At 36.7% G+C, this 21015-nt stretch overlaps 1 protein-coding gene and 1 pseudogene across 3 annotated transcripts in view; both read right to left on the bottom strand.

Annotated features, from left to right (window-relative positions):
• The window catches only part of CDKL5 (cyclin dependent kinase like 5), a 165037-nt gene that overhangs the window by 79791 nt on the left and 64231 nt on the right, over positions 1–21015 (bottom strand). The window lies entirely within an intron of this gene.
• LOC109460209 (gap junction alpha-1 protein) lies at positions 8466–10433 on the bottom strand (annotated as a pseudogene).

Here is a 21015-nt window from a genome sequence, read left to right as displayed (position 1 = left end):
CTGCACTTAAAATGTGTTCCATGTGAACAAAGAGAAAAAAATTTAAATTTAAACATTGGAAATATATCCTCAAAAACTAAATCTAAGATGTGCAAAGAAAATGTAGCTTTTAAATTTTCCATATCTGACTTAACCTTGCTTTTCAAACTCTGAACTTGACTTTCACTTGCATTCTATGAGTAGCTCAGTCCTTTCTGGTTTATAGTCTCTTTCAGGTAAGTCTCAGTTTTTCCACTCAGATTTTCTCCCTGCTTTTACCAAGATGGCAGGCGTGTGTGTGGGTGGGGGGCGGGGAGGTTTACTATAACTTCACTGCAGTAAGGGAAGAGCTCTCAGATAAACACACACAGGCCCTTGTCTTGTCCTCTGGGGCATTCTGGTCTCCAAGACAAGGTTCCTTATAGGCCTGGGCCCAGGAAAGGGGCGTGATGCTGCTGATGGATCCCATGGGGGCTGTGGACTCAGGTATGCAATCTTGGCTTAAAGCCCAGGGGTCTGGCCTGGTTGCTTGGGCCCTTCTCTGCTTTAAATGGAGCTGAAGACAAGACTCCACAATCGCATGTACACCCACCACCTGGTCACGAACTATAGTGTTAGTATCAGCCTGCCCCTCAACACAGCACCCACCGACAGGTTCAGCAGGGTGCCTGGTAACTTTGGGATCCCTTAGAAGCCACTCAGAAGCTGAAGCAGGCCCAGGAATCCTCTTTCCCCCTAACCACATCATGCCACATTTTACTCTGCTGTCACTGCTTCCATTGTAACGAAGCCCCCTTGTAAGGCAGTTTCTTTCCTGAGTTCCAAAAGGGGAACGGGGCACAAGCTGCCTTTGCTTTTGGCTCTACCTCAACCTACTCTTCCCCCAAACCCAGAACTTCAGTTCCCTGAGGTGGTGGGAGGGGTGAGGGAAGGGAGTGTTAAGACTTGGCCTGCCCTAACTCTTCTGCCCACATTCCTTTCATTTCTCCTTTAAGTCTCAAAGGAATTTCCCCTACAAAGAGGAGAAATTCTTACCTGGACTCATGACAGAAGAAAAGGTCAAGTGAGAAAAACCAACTTATTGACCAAAGATGTATCACCAGGTATTCCAGAAATATTACCCCTATTAAATATAGAGAGATTCAGGTATAATGATAGAGGTACAAACAAAGAAAGGTTTAAAATTAAAATGAACTGATGATCAACATAAAAATACATGGTCCAAATGAAGACAGAAATCTACTGTTCTACTGAACTAGTGAGAGAGAGACAGCTTGCTACAGATCGCTTTATTAAGGGAAGGACTGACTGTGGCTAACTTTCTTGTGGCCAATTTCTCCAGTAAATTATGTAGAGCTTTCCTATGGAAGTCAGCATGCTTATGCTTTGCAGACATTGGTAGATAAAGCGATGCACAAAAAGCTAGTAAGAGCAGGCCTACTACCGTATAAGCAAGTTGCTCACTGCTTCTTGTGAGTCCTAACGAAAACCAGACCCATGAGTACTTATACATTCTGCTAAAATTAGAGACAATAAGCTAAAATGATTATACAATCACCGCTTAAGAATGTCTGATTCTATTTTGCTTGTATCCATCAATAAGCTGATGAATTATTCATGAGTTTATATAAAATATAAAATCTATAATTCTGGATTTTTGGCAAATACTTTGCCCTAATTTTATATTTTCCTACAAAATACAAAAATGAGAGCATGGAAATCTGGTAAAGAAAGCCAACACACCAAGGTTTAGTTTTTTTTTTCCAATTCATGAGAAATATGCAAGGGTTTTAGTACAGAAACATTGTTAAGGAAACCCCAAAGTTCAAAAGCAACCGAAATCATGTTCTATATAATATCTTTAGGTTACTACGGCATAAGGTCCTCAGTGCAGGATTACTACAATACTACCAAGATGTGAAAGATGGATAGGTCATAGCAAGAGAAACTTAGAAGCTCTCTATTCAAATAACAGAACTGGATCACGGAGGGACCCTGTGATCACGCTTTCTGACAAGGTATGTTCACACATAAGCAGACAAGAAAACAGAACGGTACAACCAAAATCTGAAAATAATTCCAAGTCACTGCATTTTGCCATAACCATATCCACGTAGAAAACTGAATACAGTCAACATAGGTAGCAATAATTTTTCTTTTCTTAAAAAACTTACTTCCAAAGTATTGAGTTAATTTAGTGAAAACTCATTATATCTCATATTATGCATTGTGGGGAAAGCTAGCAAACACCAGATTCACTTTCTCTTATCATACAAAGAGATGAATACCACACATAAATCAGCTGCCTGTAATATTTTTGAAAGAGCTAAGTCTGGTTTATCTTGATATCCAAGTACCCAGCACCTTATCTTCCATGATAGGTATGTATAAAATGTCCGCTGAAGTCATGGTTACACAAGCATGGAAGAGGAACTCTCTACCACCATCACATAAGGAATTTGAATGACCTAATATATGCCACCGTGACTGCTAAGGCAAAAAAGAGGAGAAGAAGAAAGACAAAAAGCCCCAAAAGTGGCCAGGCCTTTGAAACAATGATGGAATATAAGTCTCAAGTGGTTCAATGTTTCAAGAGAATTATTAGCCAAGGAACATTATAAACCTAACAAAATTCTTGTATGTCTGGTTACTTGATGTCAAGAAAATCCTCTTCTAATAATATTCTCCAAGGGCCTCACTGAGGTCATCAGTTTTACACACAATAGATATTTAAAACATACTCTGCCAATCACCACATTGAGTAAAAGAAAGATGTATTACATATCCTGTAGCCTGGCGGCTTTCCAAGGCTTCCAGGATAAAGTTTTGATTCCATGCTTCATCTCCTAACTTTTAAGAAAAAATAACCTTGTTCCTGTCACACCTAATTGTTTGCAGTGTCTTAACTTAATCTTCACACACACTTGCATTTATCTGTTCACACTCTGCCTCCAGCATTCATCTTTCATTCATTCACTTACTCAACATTCATTCATTCATTTACTCAATCAACAAAACATTTTCCAAGTGACAGGCACTGTGCTGAAGACCAGGGATACACAGGAAACAAGACAAAGGGAGTCTCTGTTCTTCTGGCAGTTATATTCTGGAGGAAGAGACATACACTAAGTCAACAAATAACAGACAAGAAGAAAAGAAGATAATGGTAACCGCTATAAAGAAAGCAATTCAATAGAGTACTTATTTGGGTGAGGGAGTACCCATGGAGGTGATATTTTAACTGTTAGTAAATGACAAGAAGCCAACCCTGTTACTTCTACTTCATTCTTTTGTCTCCTTCAAAACCTCCGTTTGGGAAGCACTGTAGGATCCCCCAGCTTGTTTTGTGTGCTCCTCCTTTGTGGTCCCTTGAATCCTATCCACACCTCCAGCAGAGCTCTCACACATATGAGCGCTTGAATCTGTGATTTGCCCTTCGGCCTCACTTCCCACCTCAGACCATATTAAGATCTGTGAGTGTAGGCGCTTCATGTAACTCTGTGCTCCTAAGACGTAGCACAGAGGCTCTCCAAAGAGTGGGCTGGATGACTTAGGCACTTCAGCTGCTCTAAGTACCTCTTAAGGATCTTACAAGGACCAAGAAGAAATGAGGCAACAGACACACAGGGCATAGAAATGAGATATGTAAATTTTATTGTGACTAAAAACGTCATAGACAATGAAGACAAATATTGTCTTGTTCAAAGGACAAACTGCCTGAGTTTTGAAATGAATGACCTGGGTTTTGACAGTTTCATTTTCTGACAGCCTGTGAACTCCTCAAGGGCAGAGACCACATACCATCACTAGCTGTCTAGAGCCTTTCCCTTGCAGAATATGGGCTCTACAATCATCAATCGTGCCCTTCTTGCTTTTTACCCTAAACATCCAGGACTCAACTACAGCAAGTGCTTTAACAAATGTCTGCTTAATGAATTTTAAGTTTTAAAGCTCACTCCTGTGGTTTCCCCTTAAGGTAGAACTAACAAAGTCTATATCAACAAAGAATACATTTAAATGGCATGGATGATAAACCAATATGAATTTGAAAAAAGATACTTGCTTCAGATAAATCACAGTGGGTAAGTGCCTGTGGAAACTTAAGAACCAATGGTATAAAAATGCAAATTAATGGATGACTTTAGGAGAAATTATACATTATTCTCTAAGAAAACATGGCAAAGATTTTATATTCAACACTGTGTTTATAAGGAATAAAACAAACTGTTAGATTATACTACCAAACACATAGAATATGTATGTAAATGAAACTTGATTCCACATATTAAATGAATGGAAAAACTTGAACATTTTCACTGAAAAAGCAAGGTAAGGTGTAGTGAATCTTTTCTGAACAGAGGAACTTGGCTATATCATAACGGCTTTACAATAAGTCCCTGAACTAGGATTTAAATCCAATGGCATGGATAATAAATAGATAATGACTTGTGAATCACGTGCTTCTAGTTATTCTTCTACCTGTATTTGAACAAAGGCACCTAAAGCAATGGAAAATATCACAAATGTGTAAAGAAATGTCATAAATATATACAATAAAAAAATGATCTCGTTAAATTTTTCTCCTGAACCCTAAACTGAACAAAAAGTCAGAAATTTCTTTAAAAAATCATTATTTCCTACTTTCAGAAACAAATAAAAAAATCTGATTAAAGGACTATATTCCAGGCAGTATAAAATATAAGTACTAGTTATTTTTCATACTCCTGTTGCTAGATCTACGTAATTTCAAGAGAAAACAAAAAGTATTTCTAATCAGAAACATGCTGTAATTACATTTAAATATGTGATACCTTTTTGAAGCCCAGAAGCACTTCTTTCAGACACAATCTTGATTTCAAACAAATAATAAAACAAAGTGAAACTCAAAGGTTGTCACACATTCAGAAGAAGGGTAAGAAATTCAGATCTAGAGCCAAACTGCCTGAATTTGAATACTGGCTCCACCACCTACTAGCTAAGTGACCTTACTTAGGCGCGGTACTTAACTTTCTCGAGGCTACAATTTCCCTTTGTGAAAACTGTCTTGTAATCACTTATTTCTGAGGTTACTATTAGGATTAAATCAGAGGATACAAGTAAAATGCTCAGAACAGCACTTGAGCTAAATGCTATTGCCCTTATTACTACCACCAGGGAGAAAGTTCAACGTGCTCTACTTTTGGGCATTCCTGAATCACCAAGCAAGTTTCCAGAGGAATTCAGAGAGTGTGGTGTTTTGTCCCTGAGGGGCCTCTCTGTCCCTGGTGTCCACAGAGGTGGGATGAGGAAACGGAACTACCATTTTTATCTGCCTCCGCCCAGCATTGTCAGAGGAGGCCGGATAAAACAAAAGATTAAATAAGATCCGAAGTCTAATGACAGAATATCCAAAATGTCAAGGTTTCCATAGAAAATCATGTATCATACTAAGAACCAGGAAAACCTCAACATAATGAGAAAAGACTATCAAGAGAGGCTAACCCACAGATGTAAGAATTATCTGACAAGGATTTCAAAGCAGCCATCATACAAAGAGGAAGTCTCAAAGGAAATTTTAATTTCATAGAACTTAATGAGAATACATTATGTATCAAATATATGGGATGCAGCTAAAGCAGCACTGAGAGACATTTGTAGCACTAAATGCACACTTTAGAAAAGAGGAAAGGTCTCAAATCAATTACCTAAATTCTTACCTCAATACTAGAAAAAGAAAATAAACTCAAATAAAAAAGAAAGGGAATGATAAACATAAAAGCAGAAATCAATGAAATTTCAAACAGGAAAACAATTGAGAAAATCAATGAAGCAAAAGCTGGTTCTTGCAAAAAGATGAATAAAATTGGTAAACCCCTAGAAAGACTGATAAAGAGAGAAGATAAAAATCATTAATATCAGGAAAGAAATGGGAGAATCCTACAATCCTACAGCCATTAAAAGAGTAAGGGAATGGTACGAACTCTACATTCCTAAATTTGACAACTTAGAAGAAATGGGCCAATTCCTTAAAAACCACAAACTACCCAAACTTAACCAAGATGAAATAAACAAATAGTTGTGTAATTATTAAGTAAATTGAATTTGCAATTTAAAAGTTTCCAATGAAAGAAATCATCATGTTCAGATAGGTTCACTGGAGAATTCTACCAAACACTTAACATCAAAGAATTAACATCAACTTTATACACTCTCTCCCAGAAATTGGAAGAAAAGGAAATACGTCTCAACTCATTTTACGAGGCTACAAATACACTGATCTCAAAACCTGACAAAGCAAGCACAAAAAAAAGGAAACTATAGACTGATATATCTCATGAACTCAGGCACAAAAATTTTCAACAAAATATTAGGGAATCAAATCTAGCAATGTATAAAAAAAACTATATCCCATGACTAAGTTGGATTTATTCCAGATATGCAAGGCTGATTCAACACCTGAAAACTGTATCAACACGGTAAAGAAGGAAAACCGTATGATCATATCAATTGATGCAGTAAAGGAATTTGACAAAATTCATCACTAGAGAATGAATTCATCACTAGAGAATGAATTCATCACCCATTTGTGATTAAAAAAAAACTCTAGCAAACTAGGACTAGAAGACAATTTCCTCAACTTGCATGTGGACCTATAATTATCTCAAGATAAAAATTTAAAGAAAATAAAACAAACAATATGTGAAAATGAATGTGAAACAGGAAGTGAGGGTAGCAGTGTCTAATCTGATTCAAAGTTTCAGAAATTTTGCAGTGCCTGAAAGAAACACACCTCCCATTGGTATAACTGTGATTATTCCTCACAAAAGGGCTTGTGAGAAGAAAATCTGAAATCTCACTAATGAGATAGAATATTCCAAATGAGACTGTTTCAATCTCAGAGCAGGATGCTGTGCGTTGGCAGGTTTAAGGTTTAAGCTGTCCTCATCTTTTCCTTCCCCCAGTACCCTGTGGAGTGGGGGGAAGCTTCTGATGAAGAGCAGATCCGTTAGAAAAAGAAGCTACATTTTTTTGCACATCTAGCAGTGGGTATATATGTGATCCTGCTACATGCAATTAAAGATGCTAATACTAAAACCTTCTGTAACGTAGTCACCACAATTCCATTTCTACGAATCTGATTCTAGTGCGTTTTGCTTAGATTAAGACACACCAATGAAGAGTTCAAAAGACTAGGACAGATCAGTGCAGCCAGAAGCTCTCAGAGGAGACAGACACGCGGGTTGCTCTCTTAAAACTTCACAGAATAAAGAACACTCTCTAGAACATATGATGGACTAGGGTCTACATTGCATGCAATAAAGCTGAGTATGACAGTAGCTTTATGTAAAATGTTAAATTAGTATTTCTCATTGTACAAAACTGCTTATGTAGCTCTCGTGCAATAACAAAGTATTAAGCTGAGGATTTTCACCAATCATCTATGAAGAGCTTTAAAAAAGGCATTTGAAGAAATGGTTAGATTTCTCTAGTATATATTTCAAACAAATTACACGGGTAATACTCAAACCTCTTTTAACCTATCTTGCTTTCCAAAGAAAATATTATTACAAATATCAAAAAATGTTGGGTCATCCCAAAAGACAGATTGCCAAACTCATAAAGGAATACAAGTTCTGCAATACTGTTTATGAAGTAGGGTTTATTAAATAGGATAAAGCCAAGAACTATCAGTTACTGTAGAATTCATGTTAAGAGCATTTACTAGTCCAGCTCTAAGCATTTAAGTTTCTCACATTAATGAATGCTGTTTACTAAATTCTATCATTCCTGCAGCAACAACTACATTTCAGAAAAGGAAATCATTTGTGACATGTTTTTTACAAAACAGAAAAAAATCACAATGAACAGAACCAGTATCTATAATAGGAAACATAGGGCAGGGAGTTTAGATAAAAAAAAGAAAAAAAAGTGCTTTATTTTCACAGTAGGAATTATGTAATGTAAACATCATTTGGGCCCACACCACACAATCCATGAGAAAGGGCAGATTTAAACACTGTTTATTATTTTAAAATCTATGTTCATGAGTTTATACTACATCTGTTTGTACCAATACATGGCAAACATTTATCACTTTCACATACACTGAACCTTTCTAAGGGAGTATGGGAGAGAAAAAGGTCTTACTTATGTATCTATCACCTAGTGCAACTTTTATTTAGAATGTAAGTTCTTTGAGTCAACCACTTTAAAGACTAACATGTACCTCTGTTAATCTCTCTCCATCCTCCTATCCTAGACACCCCAAAAGAACCCTGGTAGTTTAATGTCTTTGTGTTGGCTAAGCCTCGCAACTACGCTGGTTGGGTACCACCTCCATTGGAACAAAAGCACACTTTCTACTGCACCTTCCTTTTCTTTAACAGTCGAGCACAATAGCCCTGTTTTCAAGCATGTGTCTAGGTGTCTAGGTCATTACACTGCTGCTGGCATGACTGCTGGTTCTGCGGAATGGCTGCTGGTCTACAATGGCTAATGCCTAGTAACTAGGATTTTTTAGAATTCTGCTTATCGGGAGGGAAATCAAAAGACTGTGCATCTGAGTTCGAGCGGGTGCTTCCTGCCTGCTCCACTCGATCTTGCTGTGTTGTAATTAGCACTGTTTTGCTCACTTCCTTGTTTGTTGTAATTCTACCAGGAAGAACTGTTTCTGTCCCCAGGAACCAGTTTGTCCCTGGGAGGGGACGTGGCAGAGAGAGGAAGAGTTGGTGAGGAGCCACTGGAGGGGCTTGGCCGACCAGATGCACGGTGGTAAGGCTCACTCTCCGGGTCCTTCTCGTGATCCTTAACGCCCTTGAACAAGACCGAGAATCACTCGATGATGTTCAAGGCAAGAGACAGCAAGGACACCACCAGTATGAAAAAGATAAAGATGCTTTTCTCTGTGGGGCGAGAGAGGAAGCCGTCCCCCTGATGCGGGCAGGGGTCTTGTTTGCAAGTATAAACCACATTCATGCTGAACCCCAAAATGTACCACTGGCTCAGCAGGAAGGCTACCTCACAGACTTGAAGATACTACTGGTATAGATTCGGAGCAGGCTCCCTCTCATTTTCACCTTGCCACGTTCTTCAACGCCATCCTTGAACTTCTTGATTTCCATTTTCTGCAAGTGCATCTCCACGCTGACACCTTCAGTTTGGGCAAATTGGAGTTCCTCCTCTTTCTTGTTCCATTTCTCTTTCTTTTGCATCACACAGAATGTGGTCGCCAGGTACAAAAGTGTGCAGACAGACACAAGTATGATCTGCGGGACCCAGACGCGCCCAAGAGAGATCAGGACGGACTTATCATAGCACATGTTTTCACAACCAGGCTGTCGAGTGTTACAACGAAAGGCAAAACGCTCATCACCCCAGGTGGACTCGACCACTGTCCTCAATAGCAGGATTCGGAAAATGCAAAGACCTGAAAGCCACACCTTCCCTCCAGTGATGGAGTAGTTGGAACCCTTTCAAGGACTTGGCCTACGACATTCCAGTCACTCCTGATGCCTGTTTGCTGTTCTTTCACTGAAAAGAGGTGCAGCGGGCACCCCAGTGACTGTATTCCTTGGAGGATGACGTAAAATGAAAAAGTTCAAGCACTCAAAACTGTCTAAAGTTAGTAAGTCTGCTATTCTTTACTATCCTTTTTCACTCTTCCCACTAAGGAAAGACAGCTGCTGATACCTGATAAGAGCTTATGTGGATTCATTGTCATACATGGTGACTAAATACTTTTAAATAAGATGTACATATATTGATAATGGGACAAGTTACATAAATGGGAGAATAAAATAGACATATCTGAAAGTCCCTTCAGAGTATTGCCCCAGAATAAAGAAATCTCCAAAAATAAAGACTCAAACACTGAATTAAAAATTCACATACATATATTGATTGATTCATCTTCACATGTATTAAAGTCATCATCTCCCAAATAATGATATTAATTCAAATATTATTCGTTCAGTCCCTACTAGGTACCAGGTACTGTACTGGGAACTCATTCCTACTGGTGAGTAAAATAGAATTCCTGTAGAACTCACCATCAATTGGGGGAAACAGATACTTCAAAGTGCAGTATTTTATTAAATCTAAGACACAGCTGGCAATGGTACGATAAGCCATTATTTTATTAACCATTCAAAAAGCAATCAAAGCATCCAGTGTAAGATAGTGCCCCAATTTCAGAAGTGTGTGTGTGTGTGTGCGCGCGCGGGGGGGGGGGGGGGGAATGTATATCTTAGAATCAATGAAAAAGGCTAAGTGAAAATACAATTGCAAATTTAAATAAGTCCCAAGAAGGAAACAAATAGGCACAGACAGAGATTTACACAAAGAAACCGGATCGGACTGTATAGAGTTAGCCAGGCAAAGAGTGGAAAACTGCTGCTTTTGAAGGAAGCACTATGGGCACAATTTTGAAGAGGGAAGAAATCACTGTACTCAAGGAGCTCGAAGGCAGGCGGCATGGTTACCAGGCAGTTAGGCAGAGGTAGAGAACTGGTGCCGGGTAGGGATTACCTCAGGTGTCTGCCTGGCAGCAGCAGAGAAGCCCAGAGGCAGCAAGTCAGACTATACTGTGAGGCTGGGGTGAGATGGAGGCCCTGGGCGAAATTACTAATGGCAGTTTGGGAGCTCTCGGGGACAGTGGGAGGGTTGGGAGAGGACACGGGATGCGCCTGAGGGATGTACAGAGCAGTACAGGAATGAGGGTTCTGTGCTCATGTAGTCAGTGAGTTTTGGTGGTGACAAAAAGTAAATGAGAATGTCCAGAAGCATGGGACTGGTCCTGAGAGTCTCTGGAGAGGGAACAGGTGATCAGTACTAACGAATGCTGTGGTGAATGACGGGGCATTCTGCACGGGGACTGCCATCCTACTTAGCAGGAAGTAGCAAGCTCAGGACAAATAAAGAGGAGCTGCTGCTCCGTCTTTATCTGGGAATTGGAAGTTACGTCCCTGCTAATAGGGGCCTCAAATTAAATATATATTTACTGAATGTGGACCACTATCTTCAGTTAAATGGCTAGCACATGGAAGCTTTTCTGTTAAGACTAAAATACTGATACACTTTATTCATTGGTGCATTTCTTCTAGGATATTGTTATAATATATCTAGAGGGTTTTTTGTTGCCGTTGTTTTTTAATTTCAGGAGGAGCAACACTGATACCACGCACCAATCTGTTGAGGGTGGACAGAACCTGGCACAACATATAACTGTGCCACTACTGAGACCTGCTCTTCTTTCTTTATTTCCCCCTGACAACCCTATTTCTTTATAAGAAATGTCTCTAAGCAAACGCCTAGGGAAAGGCTTCTTCTGCCTCAAATTCAGATTATGCTAGACAAACAGATCTTACCGTAAACGAACCACAGCTAGTTGATCATTACATGTCAAAAAAAAAATTTTTGCAACAAACTCTTTCCGATACACCAACTCACCATTTTTAAAACAATTCTTAATTTTGCAACAACATGGATGGACCTTGAGAATATTATGCTAAGTGAAATAAGTCAGACTGAGAAAGACAAATACCACATGATGTCATTTATATTGCAGAATCTAAAGAACAGAATAAGTGAGCAAACAAACAAAAAATTTTATTTAGTATATTACAATAACATTCATAATATTTAATATTTTAATTCTCCCTCTTCAAAAAAATCTTTAATTCCAAAAGAGAGATATTCATTTTAAACAATTAGGAAAACTAAAAGAGAAAACTATTTCTTAAAATAAACATAATATGAATTTGCCAACTCATAAGCAATCTTCAATGTCATGCAGCTAATTTGTTTCTCGGTTTAGTGGCTGTTCCTCACAGTTGATTCAGTGAGAAAAATAAAACTTAAAATGAAACAAAAACGTGCAAGGTTAATGCAATTTACAATGTCTTGATCTCCCGAGGTTGGCTACAACTGTCCTCAAAGGATAAGACCTGAAGTCTCCCCAAACGCAATTTTTTAGCAAGTAATCAAATTACAAGGCTTTAAATTGCACAGTGTTTCTCATTGCTTGAGTAACACAGTTGAGCCAAACTGTCCTCTATCACACAGATTCTGAAAGTAATACTATTAAGCTAAAGTCACCAAGATCTATATTTTATAATTACTACATTCTTCAAGGTTAATTGTAAATAAACCACTGATAGCATAAGACTTAGGCATTTATTCTTATTCGTTTTTCAAATTTGAACAGTGCTTAGTCTGTAGAGATTTCAAAGCACCTTAGAAAACTGAGTTACTTCTTCAGGAATAAGTGGGGTAAAATCATAAGTGAAGGTTAAACAATCCCCAAAACTTCTTTAGCATGGTTTATAGACAGTAACAGACAAAACAAAAAATACTGCTGGGGGAGGAGGAGAAAATCAATAATTCTAGTTAATTTAGGATAAAGTTATTCGCAATTTTATAGAACTACACGAATTCTTAAGTTTTTCATATGTTTTGTTCTGACAAAGTTCTTACTAAGCACTTTGAAAATATACAGATCTGAGATGCAAAGGGATGAAAATAACAGAATGAGTCATCTCAGTTAGGCAAACGGTTCATAGGAAACTTAAAAGCCTCTTGCTGAACATTATTTTTAAACTGGACAAGATATTTCCAATTTAAAAGGATGAATGTAAGATTTCAGGTTTCCACTCCAACACATGAAGTGTCTGGATATCATCACTTTTGTCCCTATAACAAGAAAAAACCTGAACAAGCTGAAAGTCAACAACTTTTCCTAGGCTTATCAGAGAATTGAGGACATAGGGCAAACTGAACTCCTGAAATCTGGATAGGCAGATACAGAGATTCACATCCAAGATCTGGAACAGGAGGTGCTGGAGTAATAAATACACTAGTAACAAAACTTAAATGGTAAACGTGACAAAGGTTTGTAAGTAAGAACTCCTGGTGGCCCAATCTTAGGAGGGCCTCCACAATCTTGAGGGTTTACTTCCAGGAACCTCACCAGGTTCCGACTATGAAGATCCAAAAGTAATCTCCTTCCCTTTTGGGGAAAAAAAGAAAAAAGTAACAATTTTGAAATATGCCCAGGGTGATGATCTAATAAAAATCTCCTCCCTTTGGGTAAGGGGAAAATAACCATTTTGAAATATGCCCAGGGGAAAAGTAACAGTTTTGAAATAAGCCCAGAATGTTCTCCATAGCAAAGGAAAACAATCTGAGGTAAAATTTACCAGACCCTTATATGTTGTCCTGGGAGAGGGGAAATTAGCCAACTATAGCCCCTTCTAGCCTTCCTGTTTCATCTAAAAGGAAGAGGATGTGGAGGGAAAGGCTAAGAAATAAAGAATACTTCCCCTCTCCCACATTCTACCACCATGTCACCAGGATTCCAGTACAGTAACAGTGGATTACAAGCGGAAGAGTTGCAAGAAACAGACTCTATTTAAAAAGGAGTTCTTAGGGAAAACCAAAGATAACAGAGGAGAAAAATAAAGAAAAAATAAAGACACTAGAGGAAACTGAAGCTTCTGGGAGCTACACCTACAATAAACATTAAACACAGCCCAGCGCCTCGCCAAATTAACATAAAATCTTACACTAAAGGACTATGTACTTCAGTTCCTATCTGGCTTTTAACAAAAAACATTTCAAAACGTGCTAAAAGGCAAGAAAAACAATCTGAAAAGACAAAGCAAGCATCAGAACCAGACTCACATATGGCACAGATTTGGGGATTATTGGGGATAATTTCAGATAGGAAATTTAAAATAACTAGGATTATTATGTTAAAAGCTCTAATGGAAAAAGCAGACAACATGCAAGAACAGATGGGTAATGTAAGCATGTACAACTCTAAGGAAGAATGAAAAGAAAATGCTAAAAACACTGTAAGAAAAAAATGAATAATGCTTTAATGGACCCATCACTAGACTCGACATGGCCAAGGAAAGAATCAGTGAACTTAAAGATATGTCAACAGAAATTTCCCAAACTAAAATACGAAGTGAAAAAAGTTTTAAAAAGCAGAACAGAATATCCAAGAACTATGGGACAATTACAAAAGGTGTAACTGGAATACCAGAAGGAGACGAATGAGACAAAGGAGAAGAAATATTTGAAGGAACGACGACCAAGAATCTTATAAAATTAATGACAGACACCAAACCACACATCCAGAGAGCCTCAAGCACACCAAGCAAGATAAATACCAAAAAATACACCTAAACATATCATATTCAAACTACAGAAAACCAAACACAAAAAGAAAATCATGAAAGAAGCCAGAAAGAAAAACACCTTACCTACAGAAAACAAGGATAAGTATATTTGACTTCTTGTCAGAAGCCATGAAATAAAATATTTAGTGTTGAAAGAAAAGAAATAAACTAGAAGGTATTCAGTGAAATTATCCTTCAAAAGTGAATAAGAAATAAAGACTTTCTCAGATAAACAAAAACTGAGGGAATCTGTCACCAGTAGACCTGACTAGTAAAAAACTGTTTTAAAAAGTTCTTCAGAGAGAAGGAAAATGATATACATCAGAAAGTTAGATCTACTCAAAGAAAAAAAAGTACTGGAGAAGGAATAAATAAAGGTAAAATAAAATCTATTTTTATTATTCTTAATAGATAACGGTCCAAAATAGTAACAGTAACAATGTATTCGCTGATTATAGCACATGGATAAGTGAAATGAATGACATCAATGTCATGAGGGATAGAAGGAAGGAACTGGGACAATTCTGGTATAAGGTACCTATACAACCGTGAAGCAGAATAGTTATCTGATAGTAGATTTAGATGAGTTGTAAATGTATACTGTAAACTCTAGAGCAACACCTCAAAACCTTTTTACAAAGAAGTATAATAGATATGCTAAGACAAAAGAGAAAACAGAATCACATAAAAATGGTCAATTAAAATCAGAGAAGGCAGAAAAAGAGGGAACTATTTTTAAAAACAAGAAATATACCAAATAGAAAAGTTACAAACAGGGCTCATATTAATACAAATGTATTAATAATCACTTTAAATGTAGATGGTTTAAATATACCAACTAAAAGGGAATATCAGAGTGGATTAAAAAAAAACACTTTAAGTAGAAAATACAGATAAGTTAAAAGGAAAGGGATGAAGAAAGATATACCAGGTGAAACACTAATCAAAAGAAAGCTGGAGTAGCTATATCAATTTAAGACATAGCAGATTTCAGAATAAGGAAAATCATCAGGGATAAAGAGGGGCATTACAAAATGATACATTATCCAAAACCAAAAAAAAACCCCTTAATATGTATCCACCAAATAAGAGAGCAAAGAACGATAGGACTACAAAGAGAAATAGACAAATCCCCTATCATAGAGACTTCAATAACCGTTTTCCGTTACTGACAGATCCAGCAAGCAAAAATTGAGTAAGGATATAGGTGAATTGAACAGCACCATCAATCTACTGGATCTGCTTGACATTTGCATAATAGTTCATCCAACAACAGCAGAATGAATACATATTCTCCTCAAGCTCACATGGAACATTCATCAAGACAGACCACATTCTGGTCCATAAAAACAGAACAAATTTTAAAGAATAAAAATCATACAAAGTATACTCTCACACCACAATGGAATTAAACTAGACATTAATAACAAAAAGATAGCTAGAAAATCTCAAAATGTATAGAGATTAAACAACACACTTCTAAATAACACATAGGTCAAAGACAAAATCAAGAGGAATTTAAAAATATTTTCAACTAAATGAAAATATAGATCAAAATTTGTGTGATGTAGGAAAAGCAGTACTTGGAGAAAAGATTACAGTACTGTATGCATATATTAGAAAACAGGCCCCAAATCAATAACCTAAGCTTCTTCTACCTTAGAAAATACACAAAGAAGGACAACTTAAGCCTAAAGCAAAGAGAAGGAAACAATAAAAATTATAGCATTAATCAATGAGATTGAAAACAGAAACTCAACAGTGAAAATCAATGAAAACAAAAGGTGCTTCTTTGAAAGATCGATAAAACTGATAAACCTCTAGCCAAGCTAACTAAGACAAAAAGACCCAAATTATTATCATCAGAAATGAAAGAGTCATCACTATCAATCACATGGACATTAAAAGGATAATAGAGGAATACTATGAACAAATCTATGCCAACAAACTTGATAACTTAGAAAAACGGACCAATTCCTTGAAAGACACAAACTACCAAAATTTACACAAGGAATAATAAATAATCTGAATAGGCCTATATCTATGGAAGAAACTCAATCAATAATTAATAACCTTTAAACAAATTGAGTCCCATACCCAGATGGTTTCACTGGTGAATGCTAGAAATTATACCAATTCTCTATAATCTCTTCCAGACAACAGAAGCAGAGGAACACTTCCTAACTCACTCTCTGAGGCCAGTATTACCCTAATACTAAAGCCAGATAAAGACATTAAAAGAAAGGCAAACCATAAATATCTTTCATAAACATAGATGTAGAAATCCTCAACAATTATTAGCAAATCAATCCAGCAGTGTATAAATAGAATTATATACCATGACCAAGTGTGATTTATCCCAGCTGTAAAAGACTGGTTCAACATTCTAAAATCAATTCATGTAATCTACCACCATGAACAGACTAAAGAAGAAATATCACATGATCTATCAATTGATGCAGAAAGGCATGACAAAATCCACCCATCTGTGATAAAAACTCAGCAACTTTAGGAATACAGAGAATTTACTCAACTTGATAAATAACATATACGAAAAACCTACAGTAATAGCATACTTAATGGTGAGAAACTGCATGCTTTCCCACTAAGCTCAAGAACTAGAGAAGGATGTCCCCTCTCACCACTTGTATTCAATACTGTACTGGAAAATAAGACAAGAAAAGGAAATAAAAGAATACAGATTGGGAAAGAAGAAATAAAACTATTTTGTTTGCAGGTGACATGATTGTCTATGAAGAAAATCCTCACACACACACACACACCAAAATCTATAAAATAAAGACTCCTGGAACTAAAAGCAATTCTAGCAAGGATTTAAAATTAAAACCAGAATTCCATTCACATTATGACCAAAAGAAAAAAAAAGGACTTAAGTATAAATCTAACACTGTATTTGCAAGATCTGTATGCAAAAACTACGTAACTCTTGAAAGAAATCAAAGATCTAAATAAATAGAGATTCTGTTTTCATGGATTGGAAGACTCAATATTGTTAAGATGACAAGTCTTTTCAACTTGATCTCCAGATTCAATGTGTTCCCAATTCCAGCAAGCTATTTTATGGATATCAACAAACTGATTTCAAAGATAATATAGAAAGGCACTTTTCTTTATTACAGATATGAGTTTGTTCCTAAGCAGGCTTTAATGGAGAACCTATTGAAAAAAATGAAAAAGAAGGTTTCACACTATCATTTCAACTACAATCATTTCTCAAGTTTACCTCTCCCAAACTATATTTTAAGCTTCCTGACAAAAATGTGATCTTGTATTTATTAATTTATACATGCTAGACTACATTCCTCAAAAAAAAAAAAGGAATTAGGGCCGGCCCAGTGGCTCAGGCAGTTAGAGCTCCATGCTCCTAACTCCAAAGACTGCCGGTTCAATTCCCACATGGGCCAGTGGGCTCTCAACCACAAGGTTGCCAGTTCAATTTCTCAAGTCCTGTAAGGGATGGTGGGCTCTGCCCCGTGCAACTAAGATTGAACATGGCACCTTGAGCTGAGCTGCGACCTGGATGGCTCAGTTGGTTGGAGCACGGGCTCTCAACCACAAGGTTACCAGTTGGATTCCTCGACTCCCGCAAGGGATGGTGGGTTGCGCCTCCTGCAACTAGCAATGGCAACTGGACCTGGAGCTGAGCTGCGCCCTCCACAACTAAGACTGAAAGGACAACGTGAAGCTGAACGGCACCCTCCACAACTAAGACTGAAAGGACAACAACTTGACTTGGAAAAAGTCCTAGAAGTACACACTGTTCCCCAATAAAGTCCTGTTCCCCTTTCCTAATTAAAAAAAAACAAAAAGGAATTACATCTTAGTGATTTTTGCCAGTGCTTAGCAGAGTGCCTGACATTTTGTAGGCAATAGATTTTTCTTAAACAGATATTTGGTTCAATTATACTTTATAATGCCATGCCTAGAACACAGTGCTTTAAATAGAAGAGGTAGACAAATTTTTTTACGTAATTTGATTTTTTAAATTAAAATGCTTTAACTTATGAAACAAACCTTTAAGAAACTGTAAAGCTCAAAAGCATTGTATAGCTGCTAATAGTACTTCAGGGTTGGATTACTTTTTTATAGAAATAGACCACCACGCACTACTTTCTAGTCATTGATTTCAACAATTCATAGGGTTATGCTTAACTGCTTAAAAGTGTCCACTATACCACCAAACCAGTAGCACAAGAAATGTTAAAGGGATTTCTTTAAGAAAAAGAAGGAAAAAAAATTAAAAATATGAACGAGAAAATATCGCAAAGAAAAAAATTCTCACTGACAAAGGCAAACACATAATAAAAGCAGTGGATCAACCAACACTAAAGCTAGTACAAAGTTAAAAGGCAAAAATAGCAAGATCATATGTAATTACAAGAGTAAATTAAGGGATACACACAAATGCACACACAAGTCAAAAATAATGACAAAAGCATATATGTGGAGGGGGTGAGTAAAAATGGTAGTGATTTTAGACTGTATTTGAACTTAAGTGACCATCAACTTAAAATAGACTGCTATAAATATAACTTGGTATATATGAAGTACATGGAACCACAAACCAAAAATGTACAAGAAATATACAAGAAATAAAGGAATTCAAACACAACACTACAGAAAGTCATCAACATACAAGAGAGCAAGAGAATAAGAAAGGAACAGAGAAGAACTACAAAAACATTCAGAAAACAATAAAATGGCAGTAACTACATACGTATCAAATTACTTTAAATATAAATGGATTAAATGCTCCAATCAAAAGATGAATGGATAAAGAAGAGGTGGTACTTATATACAATGAAATATTACTCGGCCATAAAAAAAGAATGAAATCTCATCATTTGTGACAACATGGATGGACCTAGAGGGTATTGCGCTCTTATGATTTCACTTATATGTGGAATCTAAAATGCAAAATAAACAAACAAGCAAGACCAAAGCAAACTGATACATACAGAGAACAAGCTGATGTTGCCAGATGGGAGGGGGTTGGGGCGGGGCTAAGTGAAAAAGGTGAAGGGATTAAAGAAGTACAAATCGGCAGTTACAAAACAGTCACAGGGATGTAAAGAACAGCTTAGGGAATATAGTCAATAATATTGTAATAACTATATATGGTGTCAGGTAGGTACTAGACTTATTGGGGGGATCACTTCATAAGTTAAATAAATGTCTAACCAATATGCTGTATACCTGAAACTAATATAATATTGAATGTCAAGTGTAATTGAAATTTTTAAAAAAAATTTTTAAGTGTCCACTATATGGGCATTTGTTGATGATCAGTTCCTTTTCTTATATTACAACTGAATATATATTTCAGGCGTGTATAGAAAAATGATTCACACTCATTTTTGCTCCTGAAGTTTTGGAAAAAAGTCACATTAAAGAGCTAGTATAAATCTCTTAAGCACAGACATTATCAGAGACTAATGAAATTACCCATCTTAAGAAGGTGAAGAATGTTCTCTTCTTTGAACTAATTAGGTTTTTATGATTAGTAGAAAAAGGGACTTTAAAGTCCATCTACCGTGTTTCGCCGAAAATAAGACCTAGTCGGACAATCAGCTCTAATGTGTCTTTTGGAGCAAAAATTAATATAAGATCCGGTTTATATTATATTAATTATATTATACCATATATCATATCACATCATATTATATTTAGTGCATTATACCCGGTCTTATAGTGAAATAAGACCGGGTCTTATATTAATTTTTGCTCCAAAAGATGCATCAGAGCAGATTGTCCGGCTAGGTCTTATTTTTGGGGAAACACAGTAGTATCCCAGCCAACTCATTCTCCAGATTGGGAAATGGGCAGCAGGGGTGCGGGTGGGGAGGAATGTGATCATTTAGGAACTGAGAACTGAGTCACTGTAAGGATGAATGAGGTCAAGTCTTCTGTGTAGACAACACATGCAGAGCTAGTACTGGCTCATTCTAATATGATCATTCCCTTATCCCATTACTAAGAAACAACAACAACAACAAAGAAAAGTACAGATTTAGGATGATGAGGTTAAATCAACCAGGAAGTCTGCAAAAACCCAAATTCTTCTAGTTCCCTAAGATGTCAGACTCACCTGGAAATTGACACATGAGCCATTATTTCTCTTATTGATAACAAGACACTCTTGATAACAAAACATAGGTCATTTTTCCTATATCAACAGACTAGCAGAATTGGAAATACAAAATATTATAATACAAAATACGACTTTGGTGAGACTTTTGTAGTGTTCCAGAGACTGTTCTATAATTAATTGGATCAGCAACAAAAACTGGGTCAAGAGAGGAAACCACACAGAAGTAATGGTTCTATATGAGTGCCTCTGTAAGACGAGACAGATATTTCCCTACTATCTTTGCTCCTGATCTGAAGTCCAGCTTAACATTGGCATCTCATTAATCTCTAAAACCTACAGTAAATGAATGCCATTTAGGAGGGAGTAATTACTTTAAAAAATAATGATGAAATAATCAACACTAAAATATTTCTGGCTTCTGACAATCTTTATGAAAAATCCCAAGCCTCTCTTTAATTTTCTTCAAATGCTAGAAATTTGCACACAAACAAGAAGCCATATTTTATATTTATTTAAATAAGGATGAAAGTAATGACAAAGTGAACAATTATTCCCATATATTTGGTTTCTCATTGTCAACTCTTGTCTAAGCTTTGTTTTAAAAACTCAATTCACATGTAAAGCCTAAAACTAAAAATTAAAGAAAAACATTTGTTTATTTGATGTGGGGGAAAAAACCTGAAAAAGAAAAGGTTTATTATGTGTTAGTAGCAAATAACTGTGTGGTTTGAGATGGCAGACTACAAATAATCTGCTAAATTG

The sequence above is a fragment of the Rhinolophus sinicus genome, chromosome X (assembly GCF_036562045.2).
Source record: "Rhinolophus sinicus isolate RSC01 chromosome X, ASM3656204v1, whole genome shotgun sequence".
Classification (NCBI taxonomy): Eukaryota; Metazoa; Chordata; class Mammalia; order Chiroptera; family Rhinolophidae; genus Rhinolophus; species Rhinolophus sinicus.
Note: the sequence above shows the minus strand (reverse complement) of the source record. Positions and strands in the feature narration are given on the sequence as shown.